General features: G+C 39.6%; 1 protein-coding gene across 3 annotated transcripts in view; it reads right to left on the bottom strand.

Moving 5' to 3' along the window:
• LOC129776306 (mucin-2-like) overlaps positions 1 to 19,572 on the bottom strand; it is a 279,861-nt gene that overhangs the window by 44,218 nt on the left and 216,071 nt on the right. The window lies entirely within an intron of this gene.

Genomic DNA, 19,572 nt, shown 5'->3' on the forward strand with positions numbered 1-19,572 from the left:
CTGGGTCGTTCGAAGGTGAACTATTCCCACGGAAGCCAGGAGGAACCTGATTTTGCTTGTCCGCGGCACTCGATTTTTTAGGCAAGCTAACAGGGGGTATCACCGGGGGGACTTGTTCTTGAACTTTGGGAGTGGTCACATTCTTGCGCCGGGGATTCCCTTTGGAAATAAACGGTGTGTCCCCGCTAGCTGTGTCCGCTTCCATTTCATCAACTGGCAACGAGGAAAAAGTATTGTGTGTTGAGATTGGTTGTTGTTGTTGTTGAGTCAGTGGAGAAGCGCCCTTTAAAATTTCCGCAAATGTGCGCTTCGAGCGTTCCTTTAAAGAGCGCTTCTGTTTCTCCCAGCGACTCTTATAAGTTTCACAAGCTGAGAGCGCGTGTGGAGTTCCCCCGCAATATGGACATTTATGCTCAGTCGCACTGCAGGATTCCCCCACATGTTGCTCTCCGCAAGTTGCACAGCGCTCCTTGTTGGCACAATAATCTGAAGTGTGACCAACTGACTTGCATTTGTTGCAAGTCATGGGCTTTGGCACAAAGAGTCGCACCGGTAGTCTCAATTTGTCCACCATAACGTAGTCAGGGAGAGCGGAACCAGCAAAAGTTACTCGAAACGAGTCGGACGGCGTGAATTTAGTTTCTCCCCCTTCCTGGGAGACTTTGCCTAATTGGCGACAGTCCAAGATCTCGACTTCCATCGAGGGGAGCTTCTTGAACTTTCCATTTCCTTTTTTAATAAATTCACACGTCAGACCCGTTTCTGTAATCACTCCCGCAATTTCTACGTTATGGCAGGGCACGTATGCGCGATATTCTAAAATGAACCGCTTGTCGACAACAATCTCGTTAGCTTGCTTCCGATCAGCCACGACAACACGCAGTTTGTTCGGGCGAACCTTGGAAATTTCGACCACGGAGGAATAATTTTTTGTCAAATCTTTCATGATCTGAATGACATTCAGAGATTTTCCTTTAGGTTTAGGTCGGAAGAAAACAACCCATGGGCCAGTTCCAGTTGCATTTTCTGGATAAACCTTGACACGGGGTGGTGACACAACAGGAGAGGAAAGTGGGGTCGATTGTTGAGCGGAAGCGGAAACAGCAGGGTTGGGTGGCGTGAACGGGAGTTCAGTGGGAGCGGGAGCGTGAGGGGGAGCGAGAACGGGAGTGGGAGCGAGAAGGAGAGCGAGAACGGGAGCGAGAGGAGGAACGGTAGCAGGAGACTGAGGGGGTGAAGAGGAGAGGTTTGCAAATTTTCTTGAGGGGGGCTTGTTTAGGTGGGTTAATTCCTCCCCCGAAAAGACTTCTTCTGAAGGGGGAACGCGTTTAAGCGACTTCCCACCTCCCGTAGATGTGGAGGGATAGACAGTGGATTCAATCTCCATGTCAACGGGTTCTCCGCATTCTGCCATATAAAGTGGCAGATAAAGTTTTTCAGTGATTTCTCAATCTTTTTTTCTGATTATTTCTTAAACTAAAAACCTTAATCTAATAAAAAATATACTTATATCGCACACCCGTGCGGTTGAATTAGAACGGTTCCCAGCGAACCGCGTGTCGATCGTACAGCACAGCTGCAACGGTGTATGGCTCCACAGTGCGATGATGATTTCGATGACGATGATATGGCGATAAACACGCCAGCACACAGCGCCCGCGATGCAGGTCTTCTTCCTTCCGCTTTGTTTGCTTCACACTATTGCTGTCCAAAAATCCCGTTTGGGTGAAACAATTATTTCACCAGCAGCGAAAGTAACGGTATCACAACAGTATCACAAGATAACGGTATCACCAGACGGGAGAAAATACACCCGGCGGCCTCGACTTCACGAAGACGAATGGGGAACGGCCCTTATCGAGTATCATAACTGTTCCATTCAAATAAACGACACTAAGTTCTCAAGCCTAAAATTTACGGAGAAAAATCAGCCATTCGTTTTACCTCTCCAAGGATTGCAAATTTCCGTACAAAAATTCGAAAAAACGAAAACGATAGATGACCTGCAAACTGAAAATAGACATTTTTTAGAAGATATAACACAAAACCATACATACTATAGCAACAGTGGGGATTTCCACATGCAGTTTTATGCTCGTTATAATAATTGCAATTTGTTTATTGAAAAACAATAATCTCAGAATCAGGATATTTACACAAAAATCCTCAAATAATAATCAGGAGCCACAACTCAATATGGAACTTTTGAATCAAACGCATCGGGACGTTGCGTCTCCAAGGGGGGAAGTAGTTACGGACAGGTGTGTCAGAGAACCCTACAATAGATTATCAACAGCAGCTGCATTGCCCCCACCCATGGCGGTATCAAATTCGAACGGCATAATTGCCGCCAACAGATAAGCGCGCGAGGTGCAGATTCAGCGATCCCGGAGACTGGAAATGGGAACATAAACATCTCGACAGCATCGGTTCGCATCATCGGATAAACATAAACAACGGACGGACAACAACAACGGCATGGAATGCTGACGAAGTGTTTTGTGATTAATAAAAGCTTTTGGAAAATAAAATCTGGTTAGTTCTAGTTAGGACCTGGCGCAGTCAAGTGTTAGTTTTTTAAAAAAACCCGAACGTTGCCCAGCAACTATAACTTATATAAACTCTGTTTTTGAAACATATTTTCCGCAAACAATTGTATTACATTTAGCACAATGGTTTGCACATTTGTTTGTTTTGCATGATTGTTAAACTTGACAATTCTTCCTTGCTTCAATAGCACGAATTTCCGTCATTGGAATTGAAGTGTTCTGGACTTCTTCTCTACTTTTACTTCTTAGCTCTTCAGTCAATTGGAAAATTAAATCATTTCGTGAAATATTTATTTGAGTCGTCTCTTTATACAGAATCTAGGTATTGATAGCTGCTAAATCTAAAATGTTTTAGAAAACTTGTAGAGGCCATCTGCGTAAACTTACTTTATCGCTATATTTTCAGGTCATTTTGTCAAGTATATCAACGCCATACTTGGTGCTGCTTCTGGAACAAGTATTTTTTTATTTTTTTCAATTGTTATATTTTTATGTTTTGCACTTAGTAGTAAAACTTTTTTTATTAGGCTTGCTTTCATAAATGGTCAGGGTACAATTATCAGATCTGTGTTATCAGAATGTTCTATAAAACTGTGTCATTTTATCTTTCTTGGCTTTCGCAAGTGCCCACCAAATTTGTTTTCTTTTCAAGTGAAATGCTAGTAAAAAAAGCTTAAAGGGTGTGTCACATCAAATTGCATCACGGAAAAAACGCTGTAGAAATTTAATTTTTAGGAATTATATCTTCAGCTTTCGCTTATAATCAGATAAGAGTGTATAGATCACGTTGGCCATGCTTCAATGTCAATTTTTTGTAAATTTGGAAAAATGTCGTCGAACGAAAAAGAGCGTAGTTAATTAATCCTGTGCACTCATTTCGAGAATCCGGAGTTGTCACATCGGGACATCGGTAAGATGCTGGGAATCGTCCAATCCACGATCAGCAGAGTACTAAAACGATACTTCGAGAACCTAACCATCGACCGGAAGGTGAAGAACGGCAAAAATGGATGCTCCGTCAGTGAAAAAGATCACAAGCGCGTAGTTAAGCTGTTTAGACGTGATCCGAGAAGTTCGGTCCGGGATGTCGCCAATAAGCTGAATTTGTCAAGTTCATTCGTCCAGCGGACCAAGCAGCGGGAGGGCCTGCGTACATACAAGGTTCAGAAGGCTCCTAACCGCGACGAAAGGCAAAACATGGTGGGGAAGACGCGAGCCCGGAAGCTGTACACCGAAATGCTGACGAAGCCGCATTGCCTGGTAACGCCTTTGACGAAACCTACGTCAAAGCGAACTTTCGTCAGCTGCCGGGCCTGTTGTTCTTCTCCGCAGAGGACAAATTCAGCGTTCCGGAGGAGATTCGCAAGCCGAAACTATCCAAGTTTGCCAAAAAGTACATGGTATGGCAAGCGATCTGCTCTTGCGGAAAGCGGAGCGCCCCCTTCGTGATGACCGGCACGGTAAACGGACAGGTTTACCTTAAGGAGTGCCTACAGAAGCGCTTACTACCACTATTGAAGCAGCACGAGGGCCCGACCATCTTCTGGCCGGATCTCGCTTCGTGCCACTATTCAAAGGACGTGTTGGAGTGGTACGAAGCCAACGGGGTCACCTTCGTGCCAAAGGAAATGAACACGCCCAACGCGCCGAAGCTTCGCCCAATAGAGAAATATTGGACGATTATGAAGCAGGCCCTCCGGAAGAACCCAAAAGTTGTCAAATCGGAGGCGGACTTCAAGAGAAAATGGATTTCTGTTCAAAAAAAACTACAACCTGACGTTGTACAGAACCTTATGGACGGGGTGAAGAGGAAGGTGCGAACATACGGGCTTGGGCTCGAAGTATGAATAAAAAGAAAATGCCAAAAATTGTTTAATAGGTTTTATTTTACTGTCTAAAATTTTCAAAAGGATCGGTCTACTGGGCGAATTTCTACAGCGTTTTTTCCGTGATGCAAGTTGATGTGACACACCCTTTATGTGGTAATATTTCGTCCGCAGCCTAAATATGGACTTGCAAGCGTAGTTACTACAAATTTGTTCAAGGGACTGTTTGATCCTCGGGTTTCATCCCTGCCCAAGTACGGTTTGTAACAGGCAAGGCTATATTTTTTTCCCATATTTTTTAAATCTAGGCAAATTTGTCTGTCTTCAATTTTCACTGCGTTCATTTTGTTGTATCAAAACGTATGAACCGAAGTATGTCTATAAACATTGTCTGGGCGAAAAAAAACGGACCCCACATCGCAGACCACAATATGAACACTTCTGAATAACGCTCCTCTAGCAAATAAAATTGCTACAAAGGCTCACAATAGTGATTCTTAAACCGTCCATTTCTTATTATTCAAAACTTGCCAATACTTGCCTTGCTGATAGAACCAATAAATTTCATGTTATGCGATTAATTGTTAAACCATTCTATGAGTCAAATTGGCTCACAACCTTGAAAATAGGTATAATGCGAAATGAAAGGGTCTGCGGGGAAGAGGAATTAATGTTTACATATATTTCATTATTCAACTGAAAACCAACACATGTTATCGAAAAGTAATATTTAAGTTTTATATATAAATAATGTTCAAATTTTCAATGAGTCAAATTAGCTCGGTCCGTAAATCTAGTGTTAAAGATTGTATTGGTTTTGCTCATGATAGCGTCTCTCAAGGGAACGTATTCCTCTTCACACCGCTTCTGTTGATTCTGTCGAATGAATCGCAGTCGTTCGCTCTCTACCTTTGCATCTATATCGACCATGAATTGTTGGCATAGCTCACGACATCGCAGAATGACGTTTTCCTGATCACGTCGAATCATCATACAATCCACACATTGAACCATATATATTATAATTTCAAAATGAGTAATGATGTTCATAATCAATGAAGTATCTGTGACTGTGGGATCTCGTTCTTTGGAGTTTGTGCAATAGCCGTGTTGTCCCTTCAGAACGGCCAGTGGATTTAAGTCAAAGAGATTCGTTGTGACTTGCGCTGTGGCCACACGTATTGTAGAGCTTGTCACTAAGTTGAGATGGCAAACGTTAGAAATGTTAGTACCATCGAATAAGAAGAAAGAAAGCACCGTATGAACGATGTGTGTCGATGATAAACTCCATATTATTGTTCCATTTTCGAATCACAATTTCTTGCGTCGCTGTGCAGTCGGCAGCAATGTCCGCATTGGATATACACACGTGCTCTCCAGCAGGTGTTTCATCAGGATTGATGATGATAGCGTGATTTTCATTTTGCAATCCGAGCATGTGTGGTTCGAAAAATTTAAAAGAAAACAATTGCGCACATTCAAAAAACTCGACAGCAATGCGCCTGGCTTTAGACGAATTGAGGTAACTTGTGCAAGTTCGATAAAGTGAACGTAGCGCCATCTGTCATTTAACAACGTAAATAAATCGGTTCTATTTGAAAAACGAACGACGGTCTGATTATTTGGATGTTATTTATACAAAAGTACTACTGTTTTTTATACATTGTTTTTTTCCATAATCCACGTTATTTGGTATTAAATATATGGTAATCGGTATCCTAGCGGTATCATATATAATTTACAACCTATTCTCATGCCTACTAAGTTTTTTGTTTATTTGTTTTATATATATAAATGAAAAATATACCATATGAACTAATTTTATTCCGAACCTGCCAGAGAACTAAAAGATTGTATTATCAAAATATTTAATCTAATCAAAATGGATACCGGTATGGAGTTCCTTTTAGTCCCAGATGTATTACCTAAATTCAATCTAATGAATTGATGAGATACAAAGGCAATCATCGGGATTGATTCAACTCGAGGATTAGAAATTATAATGAGTATTGATAATGTAACCATGACACACTCGCTATAAATCAATATAGGCGCATGACAGTCTAGTCGCGTAGAAATATTTAGCGAAGACTGAAAACATGATAACATTGAAAAATCATAACTCAAAAACGAAAATAACACTTTTCTGATTTTTGGATATGTTATGTAAAAAAAACAGGAAGTGGGTTATATCTATGGTATAACCGCAAGGGTGACGTAGGACTATCATTGATTTAGAGATCATTTGTATGAAGTTGAATCTGAATTCATTCTGAATGAATGAATATTTGGAGAACTTCGAAAACGAGAGCGTTACGTTGGAGGCACAAGGTTTTATGCATCCAATATTGGATACGGAAATATCCTACTGATGGGGAAGAATAATCTTCAGAAGCTATCCTGTTGATTGCGATTGATTGAAAAATCACAAAACCTAATGTATTTGGTCACAGTGTTACATGGATAGAAAACATTAAAATAAACTCTTTCATATGAATGTAATTTTAAATTCCCAGATAAACTGGAAGATTATTTTCAGTAACGATTAGATATTTCCACATTTTCCTCGATACTGGAAGCCCACCAGTGGTTAATGCTAACTCGATAACCATCTGTTAATAGCACTTGATTGAAACATATTTGGTCACAGTGTTACATGGATAGAACACATTCAAATAAACTCTTTCACATGAATGTATTTCTAAATTCCTAGAGGAACTGGCAGATTATTTTCCGGATCTTTCTCGATCCAAACGGAAAGAATTCCGTGCGTGTATGTGTGTGTGTAGCGGCTGCTTCGAGATCTTCCCGGGGAACCGTTTGTAACATCACTCTCCTCCTGATGGATTCCTCTCTGGCCTAAGGTGCACAAACAGGCTCTTGGTGACACCGTTCATCCGCGCTTTCATGATAAATGAAGAGCTTCACCACAACAGCGACAACATGCTCCAATCGCTGTTCAATTAGAACTGAGTGGATTTCCGAGCGGCGCTCGCTTATATACCGATTGGTGATTTCAATAGCCTATTTTGAAAGCAAATTTAAGACTAGTGAAACAAGTTTTTGGATCAGAAAGTAACAAGTATAGAACGCGTAGACATTTTATCTTTCGAATGAAGTGTTTATCATACCATTTCGTTCAGTTGTTTAGGAGCTATTAACACTCAAAATCTCGGTCTTCGGCGTAACGCTTTCGTTTTCGAAACTTTGATTTTACACCCCGGTATAGAAATGAAAGACGTAGTCCTACGTCAAAACCTCAGCTTTCAAGAAAAAAAAAATTAGAAAATATAGCGATCTTTGTCCCTAAACCTTGTAAATTTTTATTTTATTATTACGAAAACAAAATACAGTTTTTTTTCCAAATGAAATTTGTTTTCAAAGAAGACTTGCTAATTTGCTTCAATTTGATATGTCGATCATCTGAATACAAATTTAGTTTAAAGGTTTTGAATTTTTGAAAAAAGACATTTTTTGGAATAAGGGAAAATAGGTTCGGACCTCCCTAAAATGAAAATGGGCACTCCAATAAATAAAAAAAAAATAATAGCTGATATGTTCTCTGGTTTGACACCCGTATTCTACCCGTATTCTGTTTTGACGTATTCTACGTCAAAACAAAAAAAAAAACAGCATGACGCCATAATAACCATAATGCATTACATTAGGAAGGTGAAATTCCGCAGAAACTCTAGTGCCATTTGAAAGAACCTACATCCAGGAAATGTCTTCAAGGCAACGACCTCAAATTATCAGTCGCAAACCTCAAACTTTTAAACATATAATGAACCCCTTTACTCTTTAATGGATGATCGATCCACATTGATACACTCATTCAAACTCTCCATCCCCATCCCAGAGCTCAATTAATTCGAATTCGATTCACCAAACATGCAAACCTAATACTAAAACATGTACGTCTGCTTTGCATATAACGTACTCTCTGAGGTTCAGTTTGAGCTCCATGATGACTATGCCCCGAAGGTTGTTTCCGTACATCAATCAATTTACCATGGGCCGAAAGTGGCTTGACCTAGCTCGAGGATTGGAAAATTGAATTAACCACATCCGCTAAACACTGGTAGCGGGCGGCAGAAAAAGTGGACACAATTGAGCATGATTTTTCCCACAGCAGAATCTGTCATATTTCAGTTCCGTTCCTCTGCTTTCTCGTATTTCGGAACATAAAAATTTGAAAGAAGATTCACTATGCGTTTGGTTAGTTTTTCCAATTCCCTAGATTACGCCATCCCTTCGATGAAATCCTCTTTCGAATGAGCTCTTTCTTCTCAACCCGCCTCACACGGAAAGCTCGACGGAAAATCATGCCAAAATCAATAAAGCATTTTCACCGAACATGAACTATGCTGTCTACTCTCCTTATCGGTATTATTCTGTCCTCTCCCCTTGAAGGTTCTGTGCCACCCTTTTAGGGCGAGGTTAGATTCCCCAACTAAACTCACCTTCGACGCCGGGGTCGACTGAATATGAGTTCGAATGACGATCCTTGCCATCGGGTCAGCCCTCGATTAAAAGAAGGCCCCAATCGAAACATCAACACGCCGAAATACTGTACATATTGCAATTGGACGCGGTTCGGGAACCAAAGGGATTATGTCAAAATAACGCTCACGGGCATTCAGGCAAAACAAAAAGCCGGTAACGCGCACATTGATGAACCGCCCACGGCGCTGGAATTATGCATCTTCCGGAGGGAGTTTTTCCTCTCGCAACGGTCGGCAAATTGGTAAATTTTAAATCACACCATGAATTCCATAGCATCGTTCCAATTTGCGGGGAGAGTGAATGAGTGTCTGGCAGTTTGCCAGCCCTCCTCCGCCCCCACCACAAACACAGCGATACAAAAAAAAAACGCAAACTGTCGAAAAGAACTCGACTGGCTGCGGTTCGATGCGAGCGATGTGCACTCCCGAACATTAGGCGCGGCCCGGTGGTGGCCGGATGGAAGGATACAAGCCAAAAAACAAACTGTGCCTCGATTCGACGGAGATAGACTGACGTGTGGCTTTTCTCTCCGCGGCTTTGCTTTGTCCCATTTGATTGTTTTGCCCGTTTCAAGGTACGACCGTGTGTACATCAAAACCGTCCCCGCAACGGGGTATTTTGTGGGGGGAAAAAGAGAGGTAACTGTTTTTCGCATGATGCTTTTTTTCGGACTGTCTCCTTTTGAACCGCAACATGCGGAGAGTGATTTTCGGAAAACGATCGACAGCGCCAGGCGGGATGCTGACAAATGTTTTACGAATTAAAGCACCGGCTTGCATTTGCCAAAAAGCCCCGAGCGGTGCCTGTGTTTGTTGTTTATTTTGGGAGACGGATTTCAATTTGGTTCTGATTTATTTACTTGCATTTTCGAGCTTTGAGGATGCCGAAAAAAAAACACGAATCACGGATCGGATCGTTCCGCATCATGCGTTCGCTACAGTTTCAGAATTAGTTTTGAATTTTAAATCGGAATGAACTTGGGATAGATGTTGGAAAAAAAATTCAAAGCAATGTTTTCATTCCACTCACTCGAACTGTGTGGAGAAAGATCCTAAATTGAGCGAGCGTTTTTTTTTTAAATTATTAGGACGTTCCCGCGAGACCTCGTAGAAGGTCCAATAGGCAGCGGCGCAGTGAGGATAGACAGCGCCCCCGGCAAACGATGAAAATGGCGCCCCAAAAAGTACAATTTTTTTCGATTTTTTCACGAGTTTTGAAATTGTGATATTTTACATAAATATGAGCAAAACTACTCACTTACACCAATGTTCACTTTGAGCAGTTTATTCGGATTTAGTAGGCTAGAAATATCATTACCAGCTTCGCTTATTCTCTAGCCAAATCTTTGCCTTGCGAGCTTTTGCTGAAGCAAAATGGTCCAAAATTGCACCAAAATCAAAGTCTTGGCGATTCTTTTTCGTTCGAATGAATTGCCAAGTCATTGAGTCGGGATTGGCTTACTTTAGAACGCAGATAATTTCCATTCAATTTAAGCTTGCTGGAACTGCGTTCGCACTGTTACTGGAAGCGCCAGCAAAACTCATAGCTCAGTTTCGATGTTAGGATGAAATGCTTCGAGAGAATATCAGAGAATAATGTTCAAGATGTCTAAAGGCATCGAAGAGTTCAGGTCAGGGAATTGGTTCTTCATTTGCGTCTTAAACACTTCCACCTCTGATACAAGTTCCTCTGTTTCAACATCGAATCTGTGATCCTGATCCAATTGATCCCTACTCATAGATGTTAGTCAGTCTCACGTAAAAATGACCACCCATTCCTACCAATACAATATGTTTTTTTGAGTCATCGTTAATAAATATTAGTTTGATTGTTAAATGTTGTTTAAGGTAGCGAGAATAATTATGTCTTCTGAAAAACTAGTTAGTTATAATAACAATAATAACAATAAGCTCTTTTATTTTTTATGTTTTTATTTTTATTACGAAAATTTTTATTTTAAACACATTTTATCCTGAATGTTTGTGTTGTATCTGATAAAGCGCTGGAAACATTAGGTTGTATATTTTCGACATGTTCATATATGTGTTCAAATCCACTCAAATTTATTTGCAAAACAGGCTGCCAAATAATACTAGGTCAAAGGAGAGCGTTGTTTTGTTTCGATTGTATTCATAGTAGGAAATATTGTTTTCGAGTATAAGTATATCCGAAACAGTTATCAACAACACAAAGTAATTTCCGATAAGTACAATGAATGTATTTTCTGAAATTGAATTACTTTTTAAATCAAGAGCTTCATCTCTATTGATTTTAAAATATATCGCCATGAAAATCGAAAATTTCATTTTCAATCAATGTTTTTTAACTTCATTGAAATTTTCTATTTTGATTCCATCGTTGAATTCATAATTACATTATGAATTATATTATTTTTGAAATATCTTCAAATCTTCTGTCGAACTCATATCGTAATTTAATCTGCATACCGATCGTATTCATCGGTTTTAATCTGCTGATTTAGTCGCAATATTCTCAAATCTCCTAAATTAGGCTTTTAGGAGTATTTTCAGTTTATTTCCTTGATGTTTCAAATTTAATTCATTTTGATTCGCTATGATGACACAATGGAAAACGAGATCATGCACCCACTTATTGAGGATTGCTATTAATTCTTTAAAAAAAATTGTAAGAGGTTGTATCTAGGACACGACCGCATATTTTCGACGTAGAACTACGCAATTATATTATGCAATCCACTTGTTTGCTGCTTCGAATATTCTTTTAGAATGCATCGGAATGTTTGTAATAGACTATATACTTCGTTACAAAAAAAAATGATGGACGTTCTTTTACGTTTGATTTGATGCCTATGACTACCAAAATATGTGAACGGAATAATTGTCAAAACATCATTGTGTTTTACATTTCCTTCTGAAATGATTGCACATCTAATGTTTACGTAGTTCTCGAACCGCGAAAGTTAATTCACCTCTAGTATCTGAAATGAGGATTTTCCCAGGCTTCTCAGTTTAAAAGTACGTTTTAGAGAAACATATTCCGGTCTGCACAACGACAAGCGAGTACAAAAGTACTCAACACCAAAAAATAACCCCGACTTGCATGTTTTGTCAAAGCAGATTCCCCCAGGCACATTGATTTAGAAGTCCGTGTTAGGGAAACACAACTCAGTAGGTAAAAATACCCCCGATTTGCATGTTTTGATAAAGCGGATTCTCCCAGGCACATTAATTTAGAACTCCGTGTTAGGGAAACACAGCTCGGTGGGAACAAAAATATCCCCGCCTTGCATGTATATTTGCAGAGCGGATTTCCACAGGTACATCGATTTTGAAGTCTGTATTGGGGAAAACGTAAAAAGGGCCAATCAAAACTTGGCTGTTAGGGCGTTTAGATAACGCATGACATTTTACAGTTATTCAATTGTTCGTCTCATGAAAAATAATATTTTATTAATTGTGATAGACGCGTACAAATGTTTCCTATCAATTGATGCAAATATCTTTCCGATCTGTTAAGAAATATTCGAGCTATAAACATTCGAAACACAGGCGGGGTTAGCACACAAATCGGCAGAACAAATATATGAGAAAAAAGGAAGTTCTTCAAGTTTTCATGAGTTCAAACCGTTTAGAGATTAGCGAATTGTAATGTATAGTATATCAAACAAATCTTAGTGAATTTCCGATTCGATTGGTATGCAAATCATTTGAATTCGTTCACAATGAAAATAGTTACTAACGTTAACTTTATTTCATAAAAACTTGACCTGTTTTCTGATTTGGCACCCTTCCTGAAAGACGTAGTTCTACGTCAAAACTTGGCACCTCGGGGTGTAATAATAATTCTCCGATATTTGATTCACAATTCTCTTGCCCTGAATTTGCGTTTCTGAAAACTGCTTTTGATACGTAGTTAACTATTTTAACCTACTATATTGACTATTTTTAGTGCCTAATGCCTCACACCATCGGATTTCAATATTTTTGCGCACAGTATTTGCTGATGGATACAATGGTAGTTGATGAAATTTGGAATATTATCATCAATTATACATAACCGTTTTCTGATGTTTAATTTTTTGGAGTTTCCTATTAGCTTTTAAACACCGATTTTGACGTAGGATTACGTCTTTCGGGTACAAATTGAAAATCGAAAATCGAGTACATCGTGAAAATTGTCCAATTTCAAACGCTCATTGCTCAGTCATGTCATGATGGATTGATGAAATTTTGGCGTCAATCGATTTCGGCACTACATAACAATTTTTCATATTGAAGAAAATAATATATGTCATGAAACTAACTATCGAACAATTGAAAAATCTCAGCCCTTATCCTAACGGAAATATCCACTTTTAATTGGTCGAAATTGACGACACATGCGGCTGTTCCCTAACAGAGACTTCAAAACCAAGCTGCCTGGTGGAAATCGACATTGCAAACACATGAAAGTAGGGCGATTTTTTGTTCCTACCGAAATGTGTTCCCTAACAGAGACATCTAAACTAAGGTGCCCGAAGGAAATCGGCATTGTAAATATATGCAAGCCGGGGGCATTTTTATATTGCAAGTAGGGTGAGTGATACGATTAATTCTAGCAAATATAGTGTAAAGGGCCTGGCCGGGTAAGGGAGTAAAAAGTGCCCCCAAACGAAATCACTATCTGTATGGCAAATATGGTAAAGGATATTAAATAAGAAATTTTGGTGGTTTATTTGAACCCCTATGTGGTTTGACGTAGGATCTATAGTGAAAAACGTACTTTTTCGTTTATCTCACGCCATCCTCAATAGATCCGAGATAAAAATTTGAAAAAAATACTGAATGTGCATCTTACTACGGTGTATCATGAAAAATTATCAAAAAAAAATTTCATCAAAAATTTTAGTACTAAAAAAAATATTGAAATTTTGAAATTTTTTTTTTTGAGATTTAGAGATTCAGTACTACTCTAATTCATATTTAAATGTGCTCTTACGGCTTTTCTAGATTGATAAATATCTTCAAACTGTTTTTTTTTTTCAAATATCTAATAATAATAAAAAAATTAAAAAAAATACACAGTACAAAAAAATTTTATAGATTTTCTGGCATTTCGAAATTTTGAAAAAAAAAATAACTTAAATCTTAAACTTAAACTTAAATCTTGGTTGCCTCGTGAAACTTCATATCAATGACCGATCGTGTAATTCAGCACAAATGTAATTGTAAAATTGTATATAGTAGCAGTTGTGTTAAAAATGATTTGATTTATAAAACGATATATTTCAATTTCCATAAATAAAAACCAAGGTGTCTCGAGCGGGAACGGGAACGGATCGTTTGGTTTAAGCTATCATTTTCACCCAAGGAAAGTTCATGCGGCGAGAAAAAATTGGAAAAGTGAAAAAATATACGAAAAAGTGATTTCCCATATGCTCTACATAATGTATTAGGTGTTGTTAGTCCAATTATCATTCGCATTGGGTTGAATAAACACTTAGAAAGTAAAAATTATAAAACAATATTACTTTTTCCATTTCAAATATGTTTTCTCTATATTAAAATAACATGTTTTTACTGATGAGAAAAATTGATAATTGTGTTCGGTATTGGTAATTATCTTATATTACATTGGTGAGTTTTTTTTTTCTTTATTTCATCCATACATAACACAGGAGGCATCTCATCTAGGGTCACAGAGGGCGGTTTTCATCATATTTCATTCCATTTCGGCATCTTCTATCTCATACGCACCACCCAATGATTGTTTACCATACTTTTGTCATAATCACTCGGTAAACACTGGTAGAGTGAATAAACAATACCCAACAACCAAACAAAATTGCCCTTTTCAGGGCCACCAAATGTTTATCAAAGACTTTAACGATGTAATTCCTCAAACATATCTAAAATCAACAGGTAGCCTAACGGAATCCCACGTCAACTATGCGGTCGTGTCTCGGACACAACCCTCCTGTGACTTTTTTATGAAAATAACTTATTTGTAATAAAAATTTGGAAAAAACAATTTTGGATTTTTTTTCGAATTTTCAAAAACCCCTATGTGACGCTTTAGGTATTGTCCTGAAGTTTCAAAATAATTATTGGAATTCGTTCTGCGACACCTCGTTACTTCAGAACCGATACCAAGGTACCGATTTCCTGACAGCATCTACGCATCCAGCTGTCAACAGCGTAATGATCATTATTCGTACATTAAACAATAACCAATAACCCTTAAGCATTAATTGTAAAACAACGCATAGCATGGAGGGGCTTTTTGGCATACGTAGCCAATAATTAAAAGGGTATTGATATAATGTGATGTGATGTTGTTTCAATTTCAGCGAAAATCAAATAGAGGTTATTGGTTTCATGTACGGACAGAAGCAACTACTCATGATGGATGTTTTTTTTTACTCAATTGAAAAATAAAATATAATACGGGGAAAAAATTACAATTACAAATTCTTGGATTTTGGCGCCTCAAAGATCCAGCGCTCCCGGCAATACCGAGTTTGCCGCGCGCACACTACGCTTCTGCCAATAGGTAAACAGATAATTGAACCACTCTATGAATGAATAAATCTACTGAATTCACCTTCACCTCCACAGCACCAAAAACATTGAAGAAAACAAAATTAGTACAGAACATTAGGAAAACACATCCGGGACGATTTTCAGGCCACTCCTGTAGTTCACACTCCCGTGAGTGTAGGAAGGCATAAATTGTTCCAATTATTTCTGCATATACACAAACACGCCTTCCGACGGGGTGCTCCCATTCATGCATTGCCATCACTAATTGTGTACACACCTTGAATTTCTGATTATTCCCCCTGGACGGGGACAACCAGGAGCTACAATGTTTTCCAGACAGGCTCCCCAAAGTGGTACACACAATTGCATAAACATTCAGAAGAAGGATTGTCCTGATTTCGGAACAAGTTCCGTCCCAAATGCAAAGCATCACCCCTTCGTTGCTCTTTGCTCCCATTAAATCGGCACACAACACACACATGTTGTTGTTATTGTTTGCTGTGGCAAAACGATGGTCAACCTCTTTGATTGCCTGCACCAATTTATGTCGTTATTTCTTGAGGAAAATCGTACGTTCCTCGGGCAATAACAGTTTTTGACATGTTGCATATGGAAGCGGATGGCGGTGCTCTCCAGATGCTACAATGTGTCTCCATCAAATCATATGTTAGGTTAGGAAAAAAGTTATCCATTATTTTTGGGTGAAATTCAAACCTTTTTCTAATATGCTTCGGATTGTCCGATTTTGGTCAAATACGCACCGTTTTGTTGTAAAATTGAATTGCCATTCTGAAGGTAGCTTCATGATGTCTCTATCATAGAAGTCTTGGTACTTATTGGCGAAAAATTCCAGCAATAGATTTCTTTTCTAATTTTCTCTTGATTGCAATATCTTATCACTCTGGAAATTTTGCAATACGAGAAAAAGGTGGTACCGGTTGGTAAAGGTTGTCTCAAAAACCGAACACTTAAGCTTTTTTGGCCATTAAACAGTGTCTCCTTACTCAAAATGGTACTTTTTTGCGAAATTAATGTGGTTTTTGGATACAATAGAGCCTTTTCTTTCATTTGGCTACCATAAAAATAATTTACAAATTCATATTCATGGTGGAAAGCTAAAAATATTAGGCTGTCAAAAAAGTCCTGCGGTATTTCCGTGAGGTGTCGTTGTAAGCGCGTAGTTCTAGTTGTATTCATTGTATCGAGTCATACTATAGCTTGTTGGAAAGGTATTTTATGGCGCTATAATATAGTCCTTGACAGTGTTTTGTTTGGTTATGTAGTTCGTCAGTTATAGTGTCGCAAATATGGAGCAAAATAAAGAGAAAATCCGACATATTTTACAGTACTAAAGGGTGTGTCACATCAAATTGCATCACGGAAAAAACGCTGTAGTAATTCGCCCAGTAGACCGATCCTTTTGAAAATTTTAGACAGTAAAATAAAATCTATTAAACAACTTTTGGCATTTTCTTTTTTTCATACTTCGAGCCCAAGCCCGTATGCTCGCACCTTCCTCTTTACCCCGTCCATAAGGTTCTGTACAACGTCAGGTTGTAGTTTTTTTTTAACAGAAATCCATTTTCTCTTGAAGTCCGCCTCCGATTTGACAACTTTTGGGTTCTTCCGGAGGGCCTGCTTCATAATCGCCCTATATTTGTCTATTGGGCGAAGCTCCGGCGCCGTTGGGCGGGTTCATTTCCTTTGGCACGAAGGTGACCCCGTTGGCTTCGTACCACTCCAACACGTCCTTTGAATAGTGGCACGAAGCGAGATCCGGCCAGAAGATGGTCGGGCCCTCGTGCTGCTTCAATAGTGGTAGTAAGCGCTTCTGTAGGCACTCTTTAAGGTAAACCTGCCCGTTTACCGTGCCGGTCATCACGAAGGGGGCGCTCCGCTTTCCGCAAGAGCAGATCGCTTGCCACACCATGTACTTTTTGGCAAACTTGGATAGTTTCTGCTTGCGAATCTCCTCCGGAACGCTGAATTCGTCCTCTGCGGAGAAGAACAACAGGCCCGGCAGCTGACGAAAGTCCGCTTTGACGTAGGTTTCGTCGTCCATTACCAGGAAATGCGGCTTCGTCAGCATTTCGGTGTACAGCTTCCGGGCTCGCGTCTTCCCCACCATGTTTTGCCTTTCGTCGCGGTTAGGAGTCTTCTGAACCTTGTATGTACGCAGGCCCTCCCGCTGCTTGGTCCGCTGGACGAATGAACTTGACAAATTCAGTTTATTGGCGACATCCCGGACCGAACTTCTCGGATCACGTCTAAACTGCTTAACTACGCGCTTGTGATCTTTTTCACTGACGGAGCATCCATTTTTGCCGTTCTTCACCTTCCGGTCGATGGTTAGGTTCTCGAAGTATCGTTTCAGTACTCTGCTGACCGTGGATTGGACGATTCCCAGCATCTTATCGATGTCCCGATGTGACAACTCCGAATTCTCGAAATGAGTACGCAGGATTAATTCACGACGCTCTTTTTCGTTCGACGAAATTTTTTCAAATTTACGAAAAATTGACAGTGAAGCATGGCCAACGTGATCTATACACTGTTATCTGATTATAAGCGAAAGCTGAAGATATAATTCCAAAAAATTAAATTTCTACAGCGTTTTTTCCGTGACGCAATTTGATGTGACACACCCTTTACTATGACAAAGGCAAAAATGCATCTCAAGCTGCCAATAAAATTTGTGCAGTTTATGGGCCCGATACAGTTTTCATTTCCACCGCACAACGATGGTTTCAACGTTTTCGTTCTGGGGTAGAGGTCGTCGAAGATGCGCCACGCTCCGGAAGGCCTGTCGTCGAAAATTGCGACAAAATCGCTGAATTAGCCGAGAAAGACCGGCATAGTAGCAGCCGTAGCATCGGCCAAGAGCTGGGGATAAGTCATCAAACCGTTATTAACCATTTGAAGAAGCTCGATGTATGGGTGCCACACACGTTGACGCAAAAAAACATCTTTGACCGTATCGACGCATGTGAATCGCTGCTGAATCGCAACAAAATCGACCCGTTTCTGAAGAGGATGGTGACTGGCGATGAAAAGTGGGTCACTTACGACAACGTGAAGCGCAAACGGTTGTGGTCGAAACCCGCTGAAGTGGCTCAGACGGTGGCCAAGCCCTCATTAACGGCCAGGAAGGTTCTGCTGTGTGTTTGGTGGGATTGTCAAGGAATATTCTATTATGAGCTGCTTCCCTATGGCCAAACGCTCAATTCGGACCTGTACTGCCAACAACTGGACCACTTGAAGGTAGCACTCATGAAGAACAGGCCATCTTTGATAAACAGAGGCCGCATTGTCTTCCATTAGGACAACGCCAGGCCACACACTTCTTTGGTGACGCGCCAGATGCTCCGGGAGCTCGGATGGGAGGTTCTTTTGCATCCGCCGTATAGTCCGGACCTTGCACCAAGTGACTACCACCTGTTTTTGTCCATGGCGAACGAGCTAGGTAGTCAGAAGTTAGCCACAAAAGAGGCCCGTGAAAATTGGCTATCCGAATTTTTTGCCAATAAGGAAGCGAGCTTATATAACAGGGGTATTATGAAGTTGGCATCTCGTTGGGAACAAGTCATCGAACAAAACGGCGCATATTTGACTTAAAACAGATGATTGTAACTAATTTTATGAACAAATGAAAATTCAAAAAAAAATACCGCAGGACTTTTTTGACAGCCTAATATGTTTGATTACATTTGTCTCAAATTCCGAACACCCAAAATGCATTTTTTTTAAAATCATAACTTTTGAGCTACTAGACCGATTCAGATAATCGATATATAAAATCAAAACGAATGAGCTATTCTTCTTTGGAAAAATATAAAATTTGGATATTGAGCTTCGAAACATGATTAAAATTCCGAATTTGCTCACGCAAACATTTAATCGCTGGTTTTGACAGTCACTTTTTTTGCAAATGCTTAGTATTTTAAGTTATATACAGTATCGATACTTGTGAATGATGTTAAAATGAAGCCTACACCACAAAGAATGTCAGGGTATTTATTATTCAATTATTGAAAATATTGAAGTTCAATGAATTTACATTCAAAAATGAAGTGTTCGGAATGTGAGGCTGTTCGGAATTTGAGACAAAACGGTAATCGCGTGGTGCCCGGTCCGGACTAAATGGTGGATGCATTGAAACATCCAAATCAAGCTCTCGGAATTGTGTGG

This window comes from Toxorhynchites rutilus, chromosome 3 (assembly GCF_029784135.1).
Source record: "Toxorhynchites rutilus septentrionalis strain SRP chromosome 3, ASM2978413v1, whole genome shotgun sequence".
NCBI lineage: Eukaryota > Metazoa > Arthropoda > Insecta > Diptera > Culicidae > Toxorhynchites > Toxorhynchites rutilus.